This window comes from Octodon degus, unplaced genomic scaffold, assembly GCF_000260255.1.
Source record: "Octodon degus isolate 3935 unplaced genomic scaffold, OctDeg1.0 scaffold00033, whole genome shotgun sequence".
NCBI classification, from domain to species: domain Eukaryota; kingdom Metazoa; phylum Chordata; class Mammalia; order Rodentia; family Octodontidae; genus Octodon; species Octodon degus.
Window position 1 is genome coordinate 1841000 of NW_004524609.1, and position 1386 is coordinate 1842385.

Consider the following 1386-nt stretch of genomic DNA (forward strand, 5'->3'; position numbering starts at 1 on the left):
AAAAAAAAAAAAAAAAGAGGAGAGAGAGAGAGAGAAACATGATCAGAAAAAAGAAAAGGAACCAGGTGTGGTGGGGCACACCTGAAATCCCAGCACTCGGGAGGCTGAGGCAGAAGGCTTGCCATGAGTTTGGGACCAGCCTGGGCTACATAATGAGTGAGACCACTGACGCAGCAACTTCGCTTCTCAAAGTTAATTCTGAAGAAATAACCATGGATATGCAAAATTAGTTACAAGGAGGTGGGTCATGTTTTTGGTTTTTCTTTTATTGTTTGTTTGTTTTCAGAACCGGGGACTGAACTCAGGTCCTTGCGCTTGCCAGGGAAGCGCTTATTCCCCTGAGCCATCTTCCCAGCCCGTCTTCCTGTACTGTCCAGGCTGGCCTTGAGCTATGCACCTCGTGCCTGCCTCAGCGGCACAACTGTCCTGCTTCACCCTCCCAAGTCTGGTCTCCAAAATTTACAAGCCGGCCGCTGACCCACTCTAGACGGCAGTGCACCCGTGTGTGGACCCATTTCTCCTTCCTTAGCCATTAAGTAGGTTCAGTTCTAAATGCAACTGAATTCCTACACAGGAGAGAAACAGAAGCCTTTTCTATGGGCACAGCTTTAAGCAGTGCCGAATCATAAATGACAAAGTTGAGCATGGTAGAGCCCACCTGGCATCCCAGCACATGGGAGGCTGAGACAGGAACATCGCCCAGAGCTCTAGGCCAAAAATGTTCTCACTCTTTTGGTCAAGCTGGCCTGCAGCTCAGACTCAACCACCTTCCTGCCTCAGCCTACTATGTAGCTAGAACTACAGGTACATAATCACCTCCCCAGCTGAGAAACTTAAAAGTAGCTTTATTGTTCAACATGTCATGATATAGCTACATGAAACAATACTGGACCATGACAATGACGTTGTAAAAAATATCTCAAACAATTATTATGTTAACAAGCTACAAGCGGTAGATCAGAGGCACATGGCTGCAATTCCAGCATGCTAGGAGGACTAAACAGGAGGATTGAGAGTTCAAGACCAGCCTGGGTGATTTAGCAAGACCATGTCGAAATTTATAAAAAGACAATAATCGGGGCTCGCTTCGGCAGCACACATACTGAAATTGGAATGATACAGAGAAGATTAGCGCGGCCCCTGCGCAAGGATGACATGCAAATTCGTGAAGCGTTTCATATTCTTCAATCTGTGATAGCCAGATCTTGGAAGCAACTAAGATGCCCATCGCCTGAGGAATGGATGAAAAAGATGTGGTATTTTTATACAATGGAATATTACTCAGCTATAAAGAATGATAAACTTGGGGCCGGGGAGATGGCTCAGTAGGATAAGCGCTTCCCTGGCAAGCGCAAGGGTCTGAGTCCAATCCCCGGTTCCGCAAAA

General features: G+C 46.6%; 1 non-coding gene across 1 annotated transcript; it reads left to right on the forward strand.

Moving 5' to 3' along the window:
- Window positions 1–1078: 1078 nt before the first annotated feature.
- Window positions 1079–1185, forward strand: LOC111816510. The gene has a single exon (XR_002820887.1). It is a non-coding gene; the product is annotated as a U6 spliceosomal RNA (small nuclear RNA).
- The last annotated feature ends 201 nt before the right edge of the window (window positions 1186–1386 follow it).